The following is a 26,054-nucleotide window of genomic DNA, read 5'->3' on the forward strand; positions in this document are numbered from 1 at the left end:
GGAACTCGAGTGTACCACAGAAGAGAATATAGTTAATATTGAGAATCACAGTGTTTATGTATCTTAACACACCAGTCTGCTGCAGATATTTAATAAGTGCTTTGATATTAAATACGCTGTTTTGACATTCAAGAAAATTTAACGCATGCTACCATGAAACAACTAATACATCCAATGCATTTCTTAAGACATGGAATGTTGCTTGCATGTTCCGTATTAGCTTTCGTTAAGTGAGGTTTTTGTGCTCCTCTCCATATGTAACATAAATACGAACCAGATTCCCTTTGAAAATCCTCCAAAAAAGGTACTCCTTTTCTTAAGCAATTATGATTGCAAAATGAGAAGAAGAAGGAAGAGAATGAAAGGGATGAAGCGTTAAGTCTTCTATTAAAAAGAAATAACGCAAAAGGATAATAGTGAAGCAGGGGATATCTGAAATTCCCACACAGTTTAATTTCTCCGTATTATTCTGTAAGTGCACAGTCTATAAGGTATTTTCTCCCTCCTTCCTGCATTCCTTCGTGGTGTAACGGTAGCACACTTGGCATCTATTCGAGAGGTCCCGGTGAGGGCACTGCTCATTTTTCGTGTTCCTACTTAAAAATAAATAAATAAATATAAATAAAAAATAAATCCTTAGGAATCTACAAGTTTTTTTGTAATTTATTATCATAAATGATAAATTACTGATTTACTGTAATGCATGCTGTTACTGAGAGACAACCAGATTATTAAAACTTCAACCCATGTTCCTCAGAGAGTTTAGTAAAAAAAAGTTCAAAACATTTCAGTGGATAATGGAGTGGTTTTCGCCAATAGCATGTAATATTTAATACGCACATAATTTGTTCACGAAGACCTAAAATGACGTTTTTGCTCGAAAAATAGGAAACCTTTTGCAATAAAATTCAAACACCCACTTAACGATTAATTTACAAAACAATTAAACTAACCAGAAATAAAATTAAATCGCAGAAATAATATGAGATAAGATGCTTCAAGCGCAGTAACAGATTTTGAATGAAAAGATCTATCGTATTGCAGTAATATTTTGTAAAACACAATTACTATTTACTGAGACACATGCGTTAAAATAAATAGCAGGCTATCAATCATCTGTACCCCACATAACAAATAAAGCATCTTACAAAAATACAAGAGAAAAATCCAATTATGATTTATAACCATGACAAAGGGGAAAAACTTTTCCAGAGTTTGGCCTGGAATCCATTCGCCCGATAAATGCAAAATTTCCGATTGTCTGAAATAACACATAAAATAAGAAAAATCGAGATTTCTATTTCCTTAGCTGTCCAGTAACTAAGGAGCTATAAATCATTTTCAAATGCTTTAAAATAAGTACGGAAAACAATTATCGTTTATATGAAGCTCGATGATAAAATTTTGTAAATTAATATACTGTCTAAAACATAGTGATATGAGAATAAGGGACAAGAAAACAGCACAGACAAAAATCTATATGAATATTTTTCATACACAATATTTCATTAAGCCTCTATCATATTAAGAATTTAAAAAAGATTACGATAGGTTTAATGATCGACTTCATTTTTGAGGATGGCAATTACAACAGGGTTCCCACTAAAATTCAACATCTAATTTCCCAGATTTCCCAAAGTCAAATGGAACACGTTTCTTCTAACGAAACATCATGAACTACTATATTAAACATCAACAGGAGTGGTCGTGCTGATGGTTTTGATTTGAGAGCATTGTCTCCTAGTTTAATCAATATTTATCCATAACACCGTAATGGGACTAGCTCGTGCAATGAAAAAAGAAAGGCCAGCCATCCTCCTTACATATTACTCATATATAACTCAGGAAAACTAGGATTCAGCGAGGAACAAAAAGGTAAAAAAAATAAATAAATAAAATAACTAAAAATTATACATAAAAGAGATCTAAAGAAATAATCTCCTTACCCGTCAGATCAGAACAAATATATACAAATCAATAAATAAGATGAAATAAAAACAACTAGTGTTAGAATAAATTGATAAAACGAAGTGTTACACAAATACATCAATTCCTACTATAACTCTGTTTTCATTAATTATTTTCATAATTTCTAGAAAAAAGAAATAACCTTTTATAAGTTTTTGAGATGGTATTTTCATTAAATCAGGATATAAATTTCTTGAGCTTTGCATTAAGGAAAATAACTTAGCGAACTCTCCAACAATATTACACTCTTTACTTCGATTACAGCATTTAAGTCGAAACCTATATAAGCTGGAAACCAACCATGAGAAAATAAAATTTGGTTTAAATCGCACTTTCGAATAATTCAGCAGAACGTGGTAGACACGGTAAGGAGTTATATTGAGGGATTCTAAATGCTTGTACCCTATAGCAAAAACGTCTTTTCTTTTTTCGGAGATGTATCAGTGTGCTGCTACTACTATACATCCAACGCTCGTATTTCTGAAGGACAATTACATTTCTAAACAAAAGGATAATAGAATTAAATCTGTAAGCAGAACAACGAATAGCTGTGCACTAATGTATGAAGAACCCACCTATAGTTTGATTAAATTACATCAGATTAGAAGCGGGTAAATTTTCTTGCAGAAAAAACAAAGATTACAGTAAGTTTTCATTTGTTTCATAACATGCGTAATTTTTGTTTACTATGTATTATTTAAAACATATTCTCTCTGGCCAATCAGAGCTGCAGTACATCAGAATTTGGAGAACATTTTGCCAGTAACTATATACATGCTTAAGCTGCACTGCGAAATAATTAGGTCTTTCGTTTTTTACAGGCAGGCATTTCAAAGTTAACTACATATATAATTCGTGCATGTAATCGTTACTCTATTAAAATCAGATTAAATTAAAATATTATGACTAAAACTGAAAAGTGCCTCTTTCCTTTGTGGGTTACAATAATCAAAAAACGAACCGCAAAGCTGATTTTCCACAGTTAGTGAGAATCTGGTCAAGCATAACATTTTATTCTCCAGCATTATTTATTTTAACGAAACAGAAATTTACTTTCAGATTTAGATTTAAGTATTTTATTTCAGTATAAAATTGCATTTTCCGGAATACAGAGAATATTCTTACCAGCAACAACAGCTGATTTTCCGACAAATAAATTTCATAGTTTTGCTGCCACTTGCTGTTTGATAGTCTCTCAAGCGACTGATATAATTAGCTTTCCTACAACTAAGAGCATCCTTCTTTACATCAAGTGCCCAAGTGCCTTAATACATCTATAATGATGGATTTCTCCGTCTAGAGCCAAAAAATGAATGAATTTTAAAAAGAAGTAAATGAGTAAGTTTTAAAAAGACAGTTTGGATTGATAGTATAATAGAATAGGTGTATAGAAGGTAAGTGACTATAACATGTCAAGAAATTTCACGAAATAAGTAATCAGTAATCTAACGTATAAGGAGAAGAGTGATTGGAAGATTTTTAAAGATTCTCTGAATGACAATTGTACTTCACTGAGACATTTGTTCTTTATTTCTCTTAGTATTCATAGACATCTGTCAAAAACATGTTTCTCGTGAGTTCAGAAAACGAACAAATAATTGAGAGTAAATTTCGGCATTATTATATAATATATATATATATATATATATATATATACATGGAACGGTAAGGAAGCTAAGAGTGATTTATTTAGTTATGGAAGAGCACTTGAGGGCTATCTGCGTTAGGGAAGGTATGCCTTCGTGGAGGACTTCTTAAGGGAAACTGCCCTTTTTCCAGGATTGCAACTCCAAACCGAACTACCAGTGTTCAGCGAGACTTTATCGCTCGGCCGTTGGTGAGCAAGGAGGCTAAGAAGGCAGACATAGAGAAGTACTATAACATAATAATAAAGAGCTATTATTGTTATAACCCTAAACCGCTAACTGCCATAAAATTTCCGTGTCCATTTGACAACATTGCATAACCTTATAGACTGAAAAAGAGTGCACAAAATTGAAACAGAAAAATAAAATACATGGCAAACGTAGACGTAAGGAAGCAAAGGAGCTAATACAGGAAACGAGCAAATGAGAGACAAAATAAAAAATGCACTGCTAAATATTTAAAGCAGTTATAACTAAAAAGCAAAAATTTATACAAGATATACCTGAAAAAAAATAATAATTAAATTTCTATACAAAAGAAGACAGATAAATGTCGCCAATCAAGTAATTAGAAGCAATGCCGAGAAAATCTAAAGGACAAAATGTCGCTGGGATAAAAAAAAAAAAAAAAAAAAAAAAAAAAAATTACAAGGACTTTTAAATTATATTGATTGTAATTAAACAGCGTTAATTACAAGAGTTAGTAGTTATTAAAAATGGATTAAATAAATACATGATTAATAAACTTTGCTACGTACTTTAAACATGAAGAACATTCAGAACGCAACATACAAAATTAAAAACGAAGTGAATTATTCACAGCTCTCTTTCTTTTAAAAATATAAGGAAGATGTTGAAAAACAGTGATGCGTAATCAACAGTAACTAAAAACTACAAAGCTCTGATTAGTCACAAACTTTAGAATCAAAGCTCAGTAAAGATATTTAAGCCAAGCTGGAGAAAAGAATTTAAAAATTCTCTTTGGAGGAAAAGCTAAGTTGAAGGGAGAGAAAAAAACCTACTCTAAACCGTTAATTAGGCGCTTTGGCTGAATGCTCTAACGAAAAGCCTCTGAAAAGAGATGGATTTGGTGGGAAATAGTTGGCACTGTTACAAAGTGACTGAAATGTTTGTCAAAACTTGCAATTATTATTACTTGGAAGCTCATGTCCTGACAACTAGCATTGTTTTAAGATGATTGAATGTTTACACAACTGTTGTTACTTAAAATAAGGTTTTAGGCTAACTTAGGGAACAGTTTCAAATAACCAGACTAGATGGGACCATACTTGTTCGGTTATTCGAAATATTCACACAAATAGGCTATACTTTTCTTGTAACTCATTACAAATTGCAAGCGAAAAACTTGTTATTATTATTTTGCTTATCACATTTATTGCAAGAGATTAAACATGAAAAAATTATTCCTAAAATGAAACACAAAACTTGCAATTTAGTTTTCAATGCAATCAAACAACGAAAATATTTTTATTTTCGTAAATACCCGACCGAATATTATAAGCATATCAACAGATCACCTTTATCTGACTTTATGAAAATTGAAAAAATCTGCATTGTAATCAGTTCATTACATTTAAATGAATGAAAGAAATAAAAACGATAAAAGAATTAATTAGCTTTACTTGGCAAAGAAAAAACAGCAAGCAATACCTGTAGTCTGGAAAACTGAAGTTCCACAGTACTTCACATCCCAAATTAGCATTATATAGAATTCTAAGAAGTGGAAATGTTTTTAATGCGCTGGCTACCGTATTATATATTAATATTTAAATTCTAAGAAACTTATATGTATAAATCATCAGATTGTAATCTGATCATCAGATCAGATTTTCTAAAAACGAAGGATCATGGAATGCGAGATACCTAGCCATCACTATAACGGGATTTAAAAAATAATAATAATTTGAATAAGTTTTTGCAATAACTCTTAATAAATTAAATAATACATTGTAACTGCTAAAGAAAGGGAAGAATTTCATCATGGCATGAAACTGAAGAAAATTTCAGAGATCTCGTAAATATCAGATTTCAGACTAAATCGGAAAATTTCCACTTCCCCCCAGCTTTTCTTCCCCTATCCTTTTAACTGTAATTGTAGGACTATTTTGTTTTCTTAATAAAGACTTATAAGACAAGAGACATTACTTTAAAAGGAATTAGAATAATATTGCTCAATTGTGTACATACAATATAACAGAACACTTTCAATATAATGCTTATTTAATTACGAACCAGTAAATAAATAAGCATTACATTTATATCGCTTTTTTGTGGAGGGGGCTTCGTGTCTAAATTACCGCCTTCTCAAACTGTTATCTTGAATCGACGGATGTGGAACTTCTGTGAAGGCTGCAACTTTTATTCATAAAATCCTTAATGAAAATCGCAGACTGCTAACTTTACAATTTATTGCGAAAATTAACTTAAATCTATTACTTTGCTTCTTTCCCCCCGTTGAGAATGTAACTCATTTTTAACAGATTAAATAGTAAAGCCCAGATATGTATTCCAGCACTATATTTCAACGCCACTCTTCTAGAGCATATCAAACTACGTCATCTTTATTTGGACAGAGATGAGGTATTATATTCTAACATTTCCTTCCCAACCATAATAGCAGATCCTGTAATGACCAGCCACCGGAAAATTGAATCGCCGAAGAAAGTTAATGTTCCGTGGTCAAGCAGTTTAGGACATATAATCACATTTCCTTTGTTAGCAAATTTCTGGCGCAATAGCTAGATATGTTCGCATAAAGCCAACGAAGTTCGTTACGATGTCGCTAGTTTGTTACAGAAAGCTTTCGTACACTATTGCAATGTCTTCATAATGGCAAGATTTCAGATATCAGAACAGCTTTGTAGCAAGATGTCGCTCAATTGTTTCTATTTACAGGAACAATATATTAAAGTTCGAAATAATAACATTCTAATTACTGGCCTACAAGATTACAATTTGCTGTTTCAACTGAAATTTATTAATACAATTTTGAACAGCATTTTATTTCTTTTAAGGATATAACGTTCATTTATTCTCCTTTCAAATAAGTGGTAAAAGAAATAATATAAAGAGCATTGGAACATTTCTTATTCTATCATGCACCGAGGACGGGGAAAGAAATAAACATAAAAAAAAAAAAAAAAAAAAAAAACGCTCTCTACATAAACGACAAAATAATTTACACTTAGCATTTTATGCAATAAATAAAAAAAATAAAATTTCCGTTGAAATACAATATAATTCCAAATTATGCTTCATGAGGTAATGCTGATGTACCTCAGGTAAAGAGATACGTAATTTACTACAGGAAAGTATTTTTAAATTTTCTATCTTGGAATGGATACTTTCGCAGAAAACAGTTTTGATGAATGTATTCAATCATATCAAAGTCAGATTAATTAGTCTAGCTATTACATAAATCTTAAATTATCTAGAGCTAATTAACGGCCTCCAATACATTACATAGTAAAAGCATTTGAGACGGAATGACGGTTTTAGAATTCGATCTTAAAACGGAGGTCTTCTTAGTGATGTAAGCACTAACTGAAACAGTATTCTCGGAGGAAATTACGTGTTCATTTACTATTACTGCATTTGGCCAGACCCGACGAAGAAGGTGCTTTTGATCACATGACAACTAGCGTAATTTAAACGTGACTAAATTGATCGATGCAGAGCTGTATCCAAGCCCATACACATCCTATCACAAATGTAACTTACTTACATAGGGAAATGCAATTCCGTAAATCAACACTTTCTGTCGCACAGATTCAAACTTGGCAAATACGAATGCTCAGGATGTTATCTACCTAGTCACTATAGCTTATGTGAAATTATAAAAAATTCAATTCCATACATATCAAATACTTCACACACCTAGATACATACAAAAAAGGGGGGGGAGAGGTAAAAACTTTTCTCACATCAAACGCTTATATTAAATCAAAGGATTTGTTTACCGATTTTAATATATAAATTCTCTGCGATCTGCGTTCGCAGACACATCTAATGCTTCATTTTATTTACATAACAAAATATACTACCAAAATACTTAAATATGATATACTTCTAATTGCAATCATAAATGATCACCGCTACAGGCTAATATTTTACGTACGGCTCTTACAATATTTTCAAAATACCGTAAGATGTTAGTTTCGAAACATAACTACACGTAGATATATATTTAACTAGTGACCAGCAGATAAAAGAAAAGACTAAGTAGAGAATGAAAACCCCCCAAAACAAACATAAACGCGGTGAAAGGAAGTTAAATTGCATCATTTTCCTTCGGAAGTGAGGCAGGAATACTCCATGCGACATGTACACACGCAACCCGAAAAGCATTCAGCAATCCGTTTATGAGACTATAAAAATGCAGTGCAGAAAAAGATGCAATTTATGTCCGGATACAAGGCGGGGGATGTCAAGAGACAGAACGACGGACGTCATCTCCGGGATTGACATCGATCGCATCAACACCGGTCAGCGAACCCAATGCTTTTCAAACCAATTCCCGTATTCACTCTTAACAATGCTGCCCTCCCCTTCTTTCTTCGGCTCCCATCACTACATTAAGGGATTTCGTAGATAAAAGTGCAGTAGGGAGGAGAAAACTGTCTGTAGACCAAGTAAACAAGGGTGCGGTAGATAATCAAAAAAATCGATGGCAGACAAAATCGATGGAAGTCTGGTTTCCTTCTACCACAAAAGTATTAAACGATCTTATGCATAAGACCTTAAAGAAACGCGGATATGTAACATGGTTGCAGTATTCCAAACCATTAATAATAATCATAATAATAAGAACCCAATAAAATCCGGCCATTCTACAGCAATGCTATTGACAAATTCTGCTCATTATGAGCTTGAAGACATTCGAATAGATAGCATAATTAAGTTACACTGATTTTAAAACATCATTTCAAGAAGATTTCTCTCAACGAAGCTCAACGTCAATGAATAATGATATAATTAGTACCAGTAATACCGCATTTGAAGAAAAACATTTAGTAAGCAGGGAAAAGCAGTTGTACGCGAAATGGTATTCATAGCGAAGCAGGACCAGTTCCAGGCACAAGCCTAGGACACTGATTTTCGGAGGAAGCTAATTAAAAAGTTCTCATAAGGCGACAAACAAACAAAAGCATATTTTGATTTGAAAAATTGATAAGTTAATTCATAGAGTTAATCTGGAGTTAGCCCTGCAACGAGTTCTCTCTTTCCTGGTTTAAATTACCATATTAAAATTTTCTCAGTCCCCTTCCCTGGCATCAGACCGCACGTCCATTTCTCTCCAATTTTATCAAGTCTATCACTCATCTCCACAGACTTGCAAGTAGATTCTGTTCCAATAACGGATATCGGTAAAACTACCACAATATTCGCTCGTATACATAGAGTTTATATAGTTCAATATAACTGAATTTAATATTCATTTTCTACATGTTAGGGAATGTTTGAGTGCAATAAAAAAAGATAGCGACATAAAAAAAAAGAATGAGAAGAGAAAAAGGTTTTTTGTTTTTTAAATTGCCACGTAGCAGTCTTCATAATGAACGATATACTTTGTCTTGCAAACGAAAATTATGAATTTTAGTAAACCCGTACGTATTCTTTCGACACAGTAATTGGTTTCATTCTCCGAAAAGTTTAGGAAATACGAGTCAAAAGCTTAGTTGCTACTCACCAGCGTTTTTAATTAACTGCATCATCCTTGAGTACATCCTGCAAGAATACGAATTTTCCACAGCTCACCCGACTATTAGCGCTAAGAACAAGCTTAACTTGGAAATTATCTTCGGGCATGACGCCAGTTTTAAATTAAATTCAGGGTTATTTTGAGATAAAACAGAACAGCAAATATATAATCATCCAATTTCTCACACAGCTTAAAGAGGATATTGTAACTGAAGACGTCAGCATTTAATTATATTGATATGACACGACATGAAGAGTAAATAGAAACTTTACTCAGGAATAAAACACACGTTTCGAGAACATTTCGGTAAACGCCCCTTTGGGCTAAAAATCTTTAAAATCAGCATATCTTTAGGATTTCCGATAGAGATACTCGCGCGCTGGTGATAAAAATGTTTTATTCTTATACAGTGGTGCCACTGCTCGCTTTAAAATAGTTGAGTTTCTTAGTCAAAAATTCGTTTAAAGTTTTACGAAATATGAAATAGAAAATAAAACAAATTTGAAATTTAAAATTCGAGCTTCCAAATGCCCATATTCGGGTGGAGGAATACGTTATTTAAAATGTGATGGCTCTATGTATGTTTTTTTTCCCCAAATGCGATAAACATACACATATTCATGAGGACTCTTCATTATTTAATTTCTTTAAATACAGCACGATAATATTTGGTGGCAACAATATGAAAAGTGATTCAACGCTTTTAATGATTAGACTCAAAATGACGCTTCTGGCTAACGCCCCTTTAGGATAAAAATGAAAACACATGAATACTTTCTTTAAGTGCCTGTATTCTCATCAGCGTAGCAAGAATAATACGTTAAAACTAACTCTTCATATTCTGGAACACTTTTCATCCCATGATTTTTATTAATTAAATAAAACATATCCCTCTCTGCATTATCTACAATTTGTGTATTTTCATTCCTATAACATTCATCAAAGATGCTGATTTGTAGCTAGGAATTAAAATATGTTAAGTTTCTTTATGAGTCTGAATATAGAGACATAATGAATCAGTTCCCTTATGTTCCTGCTCAGGCGCAAACGAGCTTCTAATGCAAAATAGCTCTCTTCATGACCAACCCAATGCGTATATTAAAAGTTAGTTACAATTTTTGTCATGCAAGAAGTACGGTTTTATTTAAAAAAAGTACTGATAATAGCCGCACTTTGAGATACTAACTCGTCATTGATATTATGAGACAATTAGGTTCATGCTTCTCAACCTCCAATTACACGGCAAACTCAGAAGTTTTGAGAAAAAGCACAACTGCCATGTTACCCATGTTCAAATGGAAGACACGGGAATTGGGCTTTGTAGCATGGGAGTACTTATCACATAAAAATTCATCTAGTTAAAAGTCCTCTAGAAATTTTGGTGGTAAGAGCGGATTTAAGGATTAGAAAATTCTCTCAGAGTGCTCTATATCTGATGAAGCTGAGCAAAGTCAATTTGCCACATATAAAATTCTCAAGGCCTAGACCAATGACGAACTCTGTCTTCCTCTTGGACATGATGACTTCAAGACCTGAGGTAGATTGATCAAATCAAGTTGATAAGTAATCTCAATATATATGAATTTTGAAGTCAAATCTCAGCGGAACATTTAGAAAAAAAGATCGAAGTTAAACACGTGCCATATACCTTCTCCGATGATCAAAACATGACTGTATTCACATTATATTAAAGGCATCAATAAAACTTTCTGTAGAAATAAAAATTCTTGAAACTTACTGTAGAAAATTAAACACATAAAGACGAAAAATCTACCTTCAGAAGTCAAAGACGGTAAGTTTCTCTGACAACAAATTATTCACCAAGAATCAAGAATCCTTTATCATGTACCTTCATTAGGAATGCTAGTTACAGTATTCTGAATGCCTACTGAAGATGCAACCCAAGTACTTGATACAGAATATGATTCCTTTTGCACAGCAATGCCCCTTTTCTCCAAGTAGTAGATTTCTAGCCAGAAAAGCGCATGTGCTCCATCATCGACTTGCCTTCCTCAAGCTACTTATTAAAACTTACCATCCATAAGCATTATTCAGGGAGAAAATACAATGTTTTTTGTTTCTTCGTAGACAACACAAGTGATGCATCTGGGGAATGTGCTTGTAGGTCCTCATAATCCCTGTTAAGTGATTCTATATCTCATCGCCTAAGGTCACATCAGCCGGAGATTGTCTTTTCAAGAGTGCAGATATACGAAAAATAAAAGGCTGGCTGCTAAGCAAAAATAGGGTGGGTTGAAGGGGGATTTGCTCACGAGCTGAATGTGAAATTGCTACTACTAATAATACTGCTACTAATAAATCATTATATATACGTACCAATTAATAATCATACACTCTACTGCTACTGAACTTCTGTTACCAGCACTATACACACAACCTCTAGTAAAATATACATATTAGTCCAATTAAAGATGTTGTTTCAGACACTTCAAAAACAAGTATCCAACACATAATGACATCATTTCGAGACACACCGAAAGAAGATTTTGAGGCCATTTTAATTGAGATATCATGCCAATGTGTACTAAAAGGGATATACTTTTGATTAAAATATCAGAAACATTCCATTGTTTTGTACAATAACACCACAAATGTTCTTAAAAATTATCAGCTCGATATATTAAAATTTAAATTACGTTTTAATTTCTTAGGTTATGCTTTCCGAAATGGCAACACAATGAGAACTACCTGCATGACATGCAGCACGGAAGATAACGGTTTTCGGTTTTACGCAGTAGTAATGCACTGCATTTAAATTGCCCAGCTTGTTCATCATTAAAACTTTAAATCTGGAAAATAAATCAAAGATCTTAGGCATAATCAAATGACAACACACTGTGTGCCAGTTACATGCGAGAGCGAATCGAGGGTTAAATGAACGCCTTTGTTTCACGCAATTACCACACATTTCTTTTAAATCCTTCAGTTTGTTAATCATTAAAATCTTATGCTTTGCCGAACTGCAGCATAACGCTATGTGCAAAGTCGAATGGAAGATAAATTAGGTCTTACGTTTTGTGCAATGGCAACACACGTCAAGGGATAATCTACGATTCTTTCCGTTCTTCTCTACCGTCAGTTTTGCCAGGACAAGATTTTACTTATTAAATAGAAACAATACACTCTGAAGTGAAGTGTAATAAAAAGTTACTGTATATCATTTAAACAAACTAATTTTAATCTAAAATAATAACAGTAAAATAAATAATAACAGAAGCATTTACGAAACATGCACGGTTTTGGAGAACCAGGTCCTAACATCCCCAATAAAATGAAAAGACTAGATCGCTACCAGAGAAATATATGGTTCTGATATGTTCAGTGAATTTTACAAACGCCATTGGAACAAAGGATGCGGAAAACTCGAAAGATGATAACAAGTCATCGAGATAAGCGAACTGGAACATGGAATTCGACCTCTAACGATCGTATTCGGCAGTCACCCGACATTAACATACTGAAAACGGGAAACAGTTTAACGGAGCAAAATGTACGGAAACAAAGTAGAAAACTTTTATGACTCTGAAACTAACATAACAGTGAAATCAATTATATGGTTACGAGACTTTTACAAACGTAAAGGCGATGACAGAAACGGAAATGTCGAAATCTAATACATTATACAATAATAAGAAAACATGGAATTAGTTATACATTTGCAAAGTTTGCTTATTTATATATAAGAATAGTTAATCGTTTTCAAAAGTCTAATTTCGGCTCATAAGATGAAATATTAATATATTTTTCACAATTACAAAAAACACATACATAAATAAAAAGAAAAGAAAATTAAAAATAATAAAAAGTGCAGGGGCACATTTTTTGGTTAATTCTTACAACAGCAATAGGATAATCATAGTTCTTTTAGAGACTTTTTTTCTTTTTTTGAAATTTTGGTGAAGACATATTCCTTTAGTGACAAACAAAAAGTTGGATTTATATAAAATTCGAGAAATTAATAAACTAGTTACACATTAATTTATTAATTACGGGAAAACACTCCATATGATTTAGAAATAACACCTTCAAGAAAGACTTTCTAACAGACAATGGCATGTATCAACATCAAACTTAAAGTAAACAAAGACACAGTAAGCAATCCCAATTAATAATCTGGAATCTGGAAAAAAAAAAAAAAAAAAGTGTTCAGTAGTCCTATTACACATGAGAAAAACTTGTTTTCAAACGGAGAAGGAGAAAAAGAATACTGCGTTCTGTGATTTATTTTTTATAAGGTATTTCTCCCGCCTTCATGGTGTAATGGTCAGCACGCTCGGCGCGTATTCGAGAGGTTCGATTCCTGCTGAGGGCATTGCTCATTTTTCACGTCTCCTGCTTTGAAATAACCTAATATCACTACAGTGGCGCCTGAACTAAAAAAGGTATTGGATGATAATTCTCCACAACCAGGATTTGGCGATTGGGTCTCCTGATCCCCAGTCGCCCTTTAAAATGGGGAGTATATAAGGCATTTCTCCCGCCTTCTTAGCTTCGCAGTGTAGTGGTCAGCACGCTTGGCGCGTATTCGAGAGGTCCGTGATTTGATTTCCGGCGAGGACATTGCTAATTTTTCACGTCTCCTGCTTCGAAATAACTTAATGTCTCTACAACTTTTTCAAATTTTTAAATTATAGAAAGCTGTTTTCACTAATTGTGAAACATATTTACGCAGTTACTAAGAAAGTGGTTAAAATTGCCATTAGAGTTTTCAGATACCAGTTACATCTGCAAATGATTTATATTCAGCAATATCTACACTGCCAAAAATTTGGTTCAAGGTTTCACCAAATTATGGTACCAAAACAGTTGCAACCACAAGATGGTGAAACGTTGTTCCATAATTTGGTGCTTTTATTATTAACAACTATTTGAACCATTAAACAGAAATAGCTTACACCATAATTTAATTATATTTGCCATTAACTGCAAGGCACAGGAAATTATATGAGAGCCCAAGCATAAAATTCCACATTAGCCATTTTCTGCTGATTCTTCTGGTGGTATTTTTTAAATTCCATTATTGCTATTGATATGCTTATTAATAATTATTGCTATAGGTTATTAATTATTTAATAACGTAATTACTATTCATTATATAATAATTAATAACTTATAGCAATAGTTATTACACGAAAATAATAATGAAAGCGTTTCTTATTAGAATTGGTAATGCTTCTTGAATAATCCAATGACAATTAAAGAAATAAAATTCCTACGAAGAAAAGTAATTATTTACTTAAATTTCAAAAAATTGTTCCGCCGAAATTTAAATTCTCTTTAAAAGAAACAGAATTTAGGAAAATCAAACTAAAAGCATAAAAATTAAGAGAAGCTGACAATGAAACTGTTCTTTTCTCACATAAAACTTCAAAGATTTTTATTCTACAGTCATGAAATGGTCTACTGAGTTTCGCAAAGAATTTCCATTTGGTAGCTTTTCTCTTTATGCGGTTATATGGAGCGTTTTGTGTTTTAGTTTCCCTTACTTCTAAAAGGCTTTATTAGGGCATATTTTACGACTCGCAAAGCAACCGAAACTTGACTTACTCATAACGACCTCTAATGCTTGGCAAACAATACCAATAACAACAATAAAAAAAATATTATCATTCTCGCAGAGCAGGATTATATTACTATCATCCTAGGGAGTTTTCGTCCAGCCACATACAAAATGATCAATTCGTAAATTCAAAGTTCCCCCCCCCACAAGCGCAATAAAATCTTCCACGAGACGTAAGAGATTCATACATTCTCGAAAAGTGCAAGACGTGAGACGGAGTGCATCATTTTGTTCCCTTATGCGCTATTATTCATTCTCGAAGAAATCTCAAGTTGAGGGTGTGATAAATTATCTTCTGTTGCCTCCCGAAACGCAAAATACGATTTCTGGAAAATTTTGACCTCCAGCAAACAACACCGCTTCTTTCCTACTTTGGTGAAAATCCTAGGCGAAAATAAACCGCCTACGGGGACACTAGGGTGGAAAAAGAAGTGGAAATGGGAATAAGTTTTCTTTTTTCTTGAAAGAAGAAATCACGATAGGACTTCGGGGACTGTAAGGAAGTAAGTGCTCGGTTTTCTCACGGTCACTGCAGTTAATGAATGATAATGCAGTCAAGACTTGTGTCAACCCAATTCCCTTGCAAACAGACGTGACGACACTTTAATTCACAGAGAAGGTAAGATGCTCAGGAGTAGTCAATTACCTTCGATCGTGACCTAGAATGTCTACGCCTTACAATGTCCGTCTTCTGTTGCTTTCAGTACTAAAAAGACATGAAAAAAAAAAAAAAAATTCAGCTGTCCAATGGCCTGTTACATGCAACAGTTAGATAATCTTCTCGGCATACTAGAAAAATTAAATCCTTACAACAATAACAAAATCAACATACTATGAAAAGTACAACGCGAAATACAACATACTTTCGTAATAACGAGATTTTTTTTTTAATTAGGATGAATAGTTTTACAACATTACAACCTTTGATGTTTCCCTGCTAATCACCATAATCTCACACTCATCCATTGAAGTATTCTATGAACGACATTTTTTTTTAAGAATAAAGTTAGGCTGATATGTTTTTTCAAACACAAATAATTTAATAATACAGACTTTCCTTTACAAGATTTATCATCTACTCAGAGAACAGAAATATAATGTGACATATCTAAACGTTAAGAGATATCCATCGGCTATTACTGCCATCTAGTACAACGAAACATTGAGAGATACTGTACTGCCTGTACGTTAATACTGCGTCATAATAATGCTCATACGAAAACGAATGAAACAAAGAACATGAGTTGCGTCTTGCGGGGAAACTATGATTTATGGGAAGGGAGCGGTGAACCTTATGGGCAGAGCAAGCGTTTCGTGGCACGTTGGTCAGAAGAAATGACCCATGAGAGACGTGGAATAAGGAGAATTTCCCCATTGAATCAGGCAGTAGATTGCATTCCCTCCTAACCGTAAGTGGCACTCGCCGTGAAGCGAATGTATTTATCAGAGTTAATACAATATTATAAATAATGCAAATATCCAAATGAAATTTACTATTTTTGCATTAAAACATGCAGAACTAAGTTTTATTTGATGCATCACTTATATCTAAGTTACAGTATGATTGGCCTACAAGTGGTCAAATATTAAGGATAATAGCCGAAGTCCTAATACTTTAATAAACCTTATTTGGCTCATTAATTCACTATTCATAGACTAAGTTGTCCATGCTAATTTACTGCTTATTCAAATAAGAAGAAGAAAAATAAGAAAATAATAAGAAGAAAAATATAAAAGGAAATAAAGTTAAACTAAAATATTAATTGGATTCTTCAAATTTCAGAAAGTCATAACAAATTATTATTGAAAGGTTCTTCAGCAATCTGGAAGACTTAGAATAAGGATTCAATATAGGGTCGGCATTGACACCCCCGGATGATCAAAGAGTCGACAGCCGAATATGGACTGGCAATTGATCGGCAAAATCAAGATCTCACTGATTACAATAATATTTATTCATAAACCTGATAATTAATTGTTCATTGATATAAAGCTATACCCTGAATAAGGAATAAATCATACGAAATTAATAACCGTAAGTGGTAGATAGGAAGGGAAAAATATACTAAACTGATTCAACGCATTTTTTAATGAATAATATTTCTTTAAATAAATAAATTTCTTAATGTAATAAATGCGATATTAAAAGGTAAGACGCAAGAACACACGAAAACAGAACAGAAAATACGAAAAACGAGAAACTGGAACTGAAAAAAAGAAACAGGTTTGAATATGTTTTGAACAAAGTGATTTTAGAAATATGCAATTTTATATCAAAAATGTAAGAAATTGCATCAATAAATGAAGCGCAGCCGTCAAATTATTTTAAATCTAACTTTTGTGCATTTAGAATCTGTGATTTCGTTTTTGAAAACTTTTTCATATTTGTAAAATTAATACTTAAGTACTTACGTATTAATTTTACAAATTATTTAAATAATGAAACATAAATCTAAATCAACAATTTTTTTTTTCAAAACTTTGTTCATATTACCAGTTTAATGATTATCTTTCAGTTATTTATGTGCAATTATTTCTATCATTATATGCTCTATATTATAGAGAAGAATCTAAGGGTATCGATGAAGAAAACCAGTGACTTAAGGTCGAGGCAAGAAGAGAGTTGGGAATCTCAAGCCTAGAACTTGAACTTCAATGTCCGTGACTGAAGCTGAGTAATTCTAACCCGAAACGGGTTCGGAGCTTTATTAGAAGGACGGCTAATTAAACTAAAAACACCTATTTTCAATTTGCTTCTACTATAAGTAAATTTATAACATTTAGCATTTCAAGCACTGCGTAAATTCCCATTTAGCTATTGGCAGACTAGCGTAGGTGAACGACAGCGAAAGCAACACCTATTTTCAATTTGCTTCTACTATAAGTAAATTTATAACATTTAGCATTTCAAGCACTGCGTAAATTCCCATTTAGCTATTGGCAGACTAGCGTAGGTGAACGACAGCGAAAGCTTCAAGCAGCAGACGATTCACGAAGGAACATCGCTGTCCTGATGGATGAGGCTCCTTCCTGAATTCTTCTTCTTATTTTTAAGGTAATAAAAAGGTACACTGCTTTTAAGGAATTAAGATTTATTTCAAATTTTTCTACATTTGCTATTTCTTTTCAAATCAATATCGCTCTTAAAACTAAGCAAATTTAATCAGTATTTTGGAAGGTAAAGTAATCGCCAAGGCATTCACGCACTTGCAGCGATAAATTGATTTAATATATTAACTGCAGCACGAAGTTTTGAAAAATGCTTCATTTCGTAAACTCTCAACATACCAAACATTCTAGATATTAATTGAACATGAACTACAGAATTTCTAAACTTTTGTCCAGTCCTCGAAAGTTGCAGAGAAACCGTAATTGCTATTAAGTTTTGTATCAACAACAAACTTAAGTTATCATACATTTTTGGGTTTTTGCTTATTTTCAATAATTTTTTTCTTCTATATTAAAATTTAATTAAGACTGATAGATAAGCTCAAAATTCGAAAAAACATAACTAATTATTAGTTAGCTAGTACAGATTAGAAAAGGATTAGAAAAAAGAACTTACAACGGCAGTCTTAAGCAAGTGCTTGCATTAATTCCAGTTAAATCAGTAGCATCCCTTTAAAACTCCTATAAAGAGATAAAAATCATTGTTAATTTTTTGTTTTTCAGAAATCAAGTCCTTTATTAAAATTGCTCTTCATATATAAATATTTAAATTCTCTCTCTTTATAGACTTTTTACGGAATTTCTAGCAAGTTTCTTTCATTTTTACTTCTTTGTAAGAAGTAAAGGAAGTATTTTAATTTTGGATACCATATTTCAACGAAAATATCCATTGTGACCGCTCTCGAATCCATTTAAACAAAGTTTTTGAGTGACATCTTTACGCACGGACAGAATAAAGGACTCCTTTTTTCGAAAATGGATATAAAATAGATTCAGAAGCGATTTTATTGTTTGTTTATTTATTTATTTTTTCCAATCTTTAACTGTTCAAAAGGTAATGTGGAACGAAACTTTATTCAATTGTGCAAAAAAGTTAAATGTATCACACACAACAATTGAAAATCACGTAAGATGTCTTGAACTGGTTAAGAAGCTCGATATTTAGATTCCGCTTGAATTAAAGAAAATTCACTGTACAAAACGAATCAATATTTACTATACGCATTTCAAACGTAATGTAATCGATCCTATTTTGAAACGAATTATCGCTGGTGAAGAAAAATGGATCGTCTACAATAACATTAATGAAAAGGATTACGGACCAAGCAAAATGAATCAGCACAAATCATATCGAAAGCTAAATTGCATCAAAAAAGATCATGCTGTAAATATGGTGGGATTTCAGAGGTGTTGTTTATATTGAGCAGCTTCCAAGCAGCCAAACTCAGATGTTTCTTGACAACAACTGACGAAACAGGAAGCAGTCAAAGATAAAAATCGCAAAGGAATTGTGTTCCACCACGACAATGCGAGGCCTCACACATGTTTTAGCAACATGTACGAAATTAGTGGAGCTTAGTTAGGAAGCGATGTCGTCTGCCTCATATAGCCCTGACCTTGCACCATCGGATTATCCTTTATTTAGAAGTCAATAAAACGTCTTACATGGTAAAAATTTCAGTGATAAGGATGACCTCAAATCAGACTTGGTTAAGTTTTTTGCCGATAAAGACTAGAAGTTCTATGAAAGCGGAATTATGAAGTTATAAGGACGATGGCAAAAGGTCATCGAACATAATGGAAAGTATTTGACTGATAAATGTTCAGTTTTTGCGTAGGAAAACCTGAGCTTTATTTCACACTAAAAAACCGAAATTACGTTCGTGCGAACCCGATATATATATAAATATATATATTATCGTATAATAATAATTTTATAAATTAAATGTAATGAAGAACCTAATTGTAATTTTTGACGGAAATACTAATCAGTATCTTTCAATTTGTTGTACGTGACTAAAACAAAGACATTAAATGTAATACTTTCTCAACTAGAAAAGTAAGTTAAAGATTTTCCTTTTAATACATTCCAATTATCAATTTCAAGACATTCGCAGAGAGAGAGAGAGTTATTTCAAAACTAATTCCTGAACTGTATATTTATTCCTAAGTTTCATAAATTATGAAGTTGTGAAGTTTCATGCTTTTATCTGGAAATCAAAAGCTCTTATGCTCGATTATATCAATTACCTTTATTTCTTTCTATTCGCAACAAGTTTTACGATGGCAGGATTGCTCAACTCAAAGAATACTGAAAAGCAACGTATAAGAGATTATCGTTTATGTTATTATTGATTCCCTAACTGCATCAAGATTTCAGATGGCTACAAACATAAACACGAGAAACTTCCACAACACAATCGTTAATATTTGATTCTAATGCAAGAATAAAATATTCGTGCTTTATGAGAAAAGCACTAAAGCCTCATAGCACGCAAAGGATAACAATTTCAGCTTCCATTCACGCTTTATTTGTGAAACGGTAGGGTATAAAATTTTACGTGCAAGATTTCAACGAGGGGCGAAGGATGCATAAAAACGAAGGGAAGAAAGACAAACTCAACTAGCCAATTTTCTCCATCCGAAAAAATAATTCTTTTTATAACTTTCATTACATACTTTAGAAAAGATCAAATTATAATGTTAAGCAAGAAAATTTTAATAATTAAAAAAGTGACGATTCTTCTTATTTAATAATTTCAATGCTTCTACGGCACCACCGAAAATCCAACCTCTTTCTTATGACTTGATGAGAGTTTTAAGGAAATCGTTGTAATCCAAAATACTTTTTCGTAAAATATTAAATCCTCATTATTAAATTATTGTGTTAATTGCTTTTAAAATTATTTTTTAATATTTCCAACACCTTTTTTAAAAAATTTTGGCTGCAGTATAAAAGAAACTGCATAATGCAGAAATTTATTCTATTTTTTTGTTTTCAAGATCAGAGGGGGGGGGGAGGTATCACGGATTTTCATCAAAATGCGAATTTTGATCATCCTTGAAATTGAATTTATTTAAAATAATGATATTCTGAACTTTCTATTTTCAGAATATGAGACAGGAATAATATAGCTGAAAAATACTTAAAATTTTCATCATACGCACTTGTAATGGTTATTTATGCATTGACCCACGGCGTAAACATTAAATTAGTAGCCCTGCGTACAAGACATATTTGTTTACCCATTAATATTTATTTATAGGTTGCAAATCTGCCAAACATTATTAGCCAATTTTTTTAGAATTATTAAACTATTTTATGTTGTATTTATTCAAAATATATTAATTTAATATTTAAAATACTATATTAATTTAATATTTTAAATTATACACTATTAATTATAAAGCGTTTCTATCACTTAAACCTTTTCTATCATTTAAACGGAGAAAAAATTACCATGCTAGTAAAATTAATGATTTTCTGAGCTTTACTTCGTCTACATACATGAAGAAGTGATTCTGGTAATAAAATTAGTTATAAGAAGATTTTGGAAAGCTGGAATTTTTCTGTAGTTTATTAGTGTTTGTACATCCCAAGTGTTTCTTGGCGTTTGAGACGAGGTACGAGCACCGTTGTTATTCTCGACGTATTTATATTGCTCGGTATACAAAACTGACATTTCAGTTAAAAAAAATTCCTCGGTATACAAAACAGACATTTCAGTTAAAGAAAAATTCCATCTTAAGAAAGCAGTTCATATGAAGATAATTTTTCTCCGCAAACCACTGAACCGAAAACCTGCAGTCACAGCCACCTGATCAAACTTGTTTATGAGCCGCAGGGTGAAATCCATTTGATAAAAAGCAACTTCCTGTTGAAAAGTGCAAATGTTTCCCGGCGCCCTAAGCGTCAAACTAATTTCTCTCTACTAAAGATACAACACAAGATTTAAATGATTTTAAAGAAATGGAATTGCACAACACAAGTTAGCAAAATATTTTAAAAACCGTCTCTGTAATAAAAATGGGTAAAATAACTTCATGAGAACACAAATAATACATGCGGAAATGGGGAGGGGGAGGAAAGGGAACTGAGATAAAAGTACCTGCGAGATCTGTAATCAATGGCTGACATATCTGTAAGCAATGGCATGTTGCCAATCCACAGTGAATGACTTCAAATTATTAACATTAAATTGTTTATTAATCCAAGCGCACCGGTGTGTAACGTGTACTTATAATTTCAAACTACACTTTTTAAAATTTTTAAGTATATGCGTCGCATAACGCGCACCCTTTTCTTTACGAAGAAACCTGGAAGATAACATGTGCAATGCTCTTAGCTTTTGAAATCATTCATTCGAAGAGTTTCCTTTTTTTTTAACACTGAAATGACAAGCGATAAAGGGAAGAATTCGTATGCGGGGGAAATGCTTAAGGAAGTAAATAGTTCTGCAAGGAGAGTGCGTTGTATTCAGTGCAGGTGTGCAGAAGAACGTTATTCTAGAATTTCAACAAGAAGGTGACATAATTTGGGATATGAATGTACTTCCGACCCGAATGAATTCGCGGAATAAGGAGCCAGATGTCCACATTCAAATACTAGGTTAAGAATTATAAGGGAGTGTGAGAGGCAGAAACAAAGGTGTGAAACAGGAGGTGTTTAAAACAATTTTTTTACGCCAGAAAAAAGACCATCAAAATAGTTTTTAAAATCGGGACATGAAATATGAACTTAACGAACAGATTGTCATCAATGGCAAAATTATTTTGAATGTTCGCATATTTCTGCGGACACGTTTTTTAAAGGATTCCAAGGGTTATTTCGATAAGTGCTGGAATTACATTTGAACAAACAGCTACTTTATAATAATCAAGGTAAATGTATATTCTTTAATTATAGAATGCATGAGAAATAACTTTATGAAGTCATCTTATGTCATTATTATAATTAGTATAACGAGTTTCTATTATAAAATATTCCATACCACGGCTGTAGAAGATTTTGAGAAATAGCGAACGTTTTCCACGTTGCCTAGCAAGTGATTTCAGTGTATAACTTCAAATCGACTACAGTCATTATCATACAAAGATTTTATAAACAGAAATAATTATGACATGGAATTATATTTTGAATAAGTTGAAAGAATTTGTCTTACAATAACTAGAGATACTGCGGTTCACAGCCCAATCGATATTCTTTTCGGTCAACAAGTCATTTAAAAATCAAAAATAGCGTCTTCAGTCAGCTGTATAACCGCGTATGTAGAATGAAACCGCTACTCGCACTCAATTTATATCGAGTATCCAAATATTAAATAGGCGGTGATGGTTGACTAGTCACATAGAAAACTACATGTTGCATAACGTACTTTTACAAATGACTGTAACATTTCAGAGATACCAATGATTTTAATTTTACGGCCCTAAATATCTAATGGAAGCACATTGTTTGGTTTGACACGTAACTTTCTGTATGAATACTATATTCATGCAGAGAGTATTGTACTGCATGAATGCCAGGACTCAATATTTTTTAATGGAAGTATTCTGATTATATAAAGTTAAAATAAGAAAAACCTGTGACATTTTTCAATCTCTTTTTATATTTGGAAAGCATGCTGCCTTTAATTTAAAACTGTAAATTACCGTTCATCATTTTTCAAAACACGCTTCAGGACGAAGGTCTACATTTCAAGAACGATGTCCCTTTTCTTCATATTAAACTAAAGCAGATCCAATAACTTTACTTTGCCAGACGGTAATTGATGCGAGCGTTTGCTATCCAATCCTTTGCGTTAGTCTGCTTCCCTCCTTTCCATGATTTGTTTTTGAGAAGCCGCAAAAAGAAGAAAGCGAGATTATGACTGTCGAAAAAGAGAAAGAATGTTCGCGTGGGCTTTGACGTTTCAGCATTAGTACCATTAGTTTATGTAAATAATCAACATCTAAATAAGTAAAATTACATTTGTAATACAATTTGCAGATACATTTTTTAAGATTTTCGGCACAGGCAATTTCGTGCTCTTCCAAACGATTTATTATTACACGAAGTACGAGTACATTTCGACAGTAATAATACAAAGCGTGCCATCACACATACCTTCTATACCCAGAAGTCTTCTTCCTGTGAGTATGCAGATGATCCACAAAGGAAGTGCAAAATTGCATCCACCTTATCCATTTAAAGCCAAGCAAACAAACTGCAACACGGAAGTCGTACTCTCACTCAGATGACTCTTAATAATAAACATAACCCTTCAATATACTTATCACCAAATCTTTTCTCTCCCTTAAAAAATTAGCAATCAGATTTGATAATTTCGAAAATAACATTAAATTTTTTTTTAAATCTCTGGAACGAGCTCCTAGGGAAAAAAAAAGAGAGAAATGAAAATGACCTATTAATGCTGAGAAATATTGATTCGCATATACATCTGATATATAAGCTACGGAAACTGACATCAATTATTATAACACACAGCAATTTTTGTTTATTCTCTTGGACTGTTTTATTATGGCAAAGTACGTCAAGCAAGGCTATGTGCTTGAAGCAAGGATACTGTCATGGAGGAATGGAACCGATCATTGTAAAAATTTCAGATGAGGAAAACCATGCAAAACCTATGCAATGAGCTAGCTCAACAGCCGAAAACGGAAACCAAGCCGAACTACCAGTATCCCACATCATTAACTACCTTGAATAAAATAATAGTGTCAGCTACTATTGGGAAGAGGATCTGGGGAGAACTATCAGTATTTTGTGGATTTAGCTACTGGTGTTTGCTATTTTGGGTAGAGATAGAATTTTTTTTTCGTACACAGAACACAAAAACATATAGCATCTCGTTGTTTTAAAAGAAATTACATGTATAATTCAATAAAACAAAATAAGTTTGCCTTAACCCACACATAAGTTAACACTAATTTACAGCTGCTGTTGATTTAACGATGTTTTCTGCTGCAACTGTTTTTAATTTTCTTTTCACCCTTTCAAAGTAACATTAGTCAAGTTTTCTAACCAATCTAAGAAAGTAAATGACATCTTCATGCTTCAATAAAATAAATAATCCTGTGTGAAAGGCGTGTGCGATCCATAGTGAATTCATTTATTATTACTATTTGATCGGAATGATACAGAGCCTTGGTATTTGAGAAAAGATACATGACCGCTAAACGTCCCACATATTTTGAAGTAACAGCAATAAATAACTTCTTCATTACTGTACTTTAGCTAAAACAGCAGTATCCTTTGTCTCTTTTTCCACCCTACACACAAATCACGCTGTGACAGCTAGCTTTTTTTCAATACCTGCAACAGAATCAGAACAGAAATGATATATCGAAGTGATTTATTCACCACTATTATCAGAACTGACTTTTCCATAAAATTTCATGTCTTGCATATAAAATATGCGGTAAATGCTGCTTTAAATTAACAGTTTATTCAATGTATACTTCTATACCTAATAATTTTCATCATTTCGTTATGTGTAATATATGCAGCAATAAATGCACGTTGGTGGTGCGCAGGGATAGGAGATATTTGTCGCCATATGAAATTAAAGACGCTCCTAAAACTCGTATTTATGCTCATAATAACAACCACTATGGGAAACCAATATACGTGGACCTGTATACGAGTATAATTAGGGATCAACCACCGTTTTAGATTCATCCGTTTAAAACTTTTTAACAAAGTTTACACGTAAAAATACACTAAAATTTAAATATGATGCAGGGCAGATACCTTCACGCAAGGAATCTTCTAGGAATTCTCATATTTTTATAGTGAGGAATTTTCGCATTTTTCCATGCGTCCTCTTATGTTTCAGCATTTCCAGCTGAAAGTTAGATAACTATGATGCGAACATCGCTGAAAGGACATCTGGTTTTTCATGCATTCTGGTTCTAAAAACTTATAAATCTTAACGCATTACAAATCCAAAAGCCCCGAAAAATATTCATACAGTTAACTTGATCGGCGGCTAGAAAATCTATTTATAAACCAATGTTTAATGATATCGGGCACTTTTACAATGAAAGACTAATGCACTTAAAGGGAAAAAAAATCAAATGTGTATTCATTCCCAATAAAAAATTTAGATTCTAGTTTCTTTTTGAAATATGTTTAGATGGGATTTCTTAAATCACTTAAAATGGCCCACCAATAATCTCACATCCT

At 32.7% G+C, this 26,054-nt stretch overlaps 1 protein-coding gene across 11 annotated transcripts in view; it reads right to left on the reverse strand.

The window, feature by feature from the left end:
- Positions 1-26,054, reverse strand: part of LOC118200162 (neuroglian-like) — a 449,595-nt gene that overhangs the window by 141,640 nt on the left and 281,901 nt on the right. For 6 of the 11 annotated variants that reach the window (XM_085818773.1, XM_085818762.1, XM_085818764.1 and 3 more), the window contains one exon: positions 18,483-18,547. The exons of the other annotated variants lie outside the window; for them this stretch is intronic. The gene's annotated coding sequence lies outside the window, so the exon portion shown is untranslated. The remainder of the gene's footprint in view (positions 1-18,482; positions 18,548-26,054) is intronic. 11 annotated transcript variants of the gene reach the window in all.

Source organism: Stegodyphus dumicola, chromosome 6 (assembly GCF_044657685.1).
Source record: "Stegodyphus dumicola isolate Sdum_Otavi_A_Nest chromosome 6, ASM4465768v1".
Taxonomy (NCBI): domain Eukaryota; kingdom Metazoa; phylum Arthropoda; class Arachnida; order Araneae; family Eresidae; genus Stegodyphus; species Stegodyphus dumicola.